Genomic DNA, 238 nt, shown 5'->3' with positions numbered 1-238 from the left:
ACAAGCTGATCATGCGTTTTGAAAAGTTTATTTGTCAACAGAATTATTTTTTAAATAGATTTTTAACATTTTCATCATTTTCATTTCCATTTGGCACGAGTCTAAGCTAATAAAATATATATAAAACCAGAACATCGGCACATGTTTAAGCAAACGAATTCCCGATTTTACCATGGCTATTAGATCAACAGGTGTTAATTACAGCAGTCTCGTCAAAAGTGGGATATCTTACGTTGCA

Source organism: Penaeus monodon, chromosome 27 (genome assembly GCF_015228065.2).
Source record: "Penaeus monodon isolate SGIC_2016 chromosome 27, NSTDA_Pmon_1, whole genome shotgun sequence".
In the NCBI taxonomy this organism is placed as follows: domain Eukaryota; kingdom Metazoa; phylum Arthropoda; class Malacostraca; order Decapoda; family Penaeidae; genus Penaeus; species Penaeus monodon.
This window is presented reverse-complemented; position numbering follows the sequence as displayed.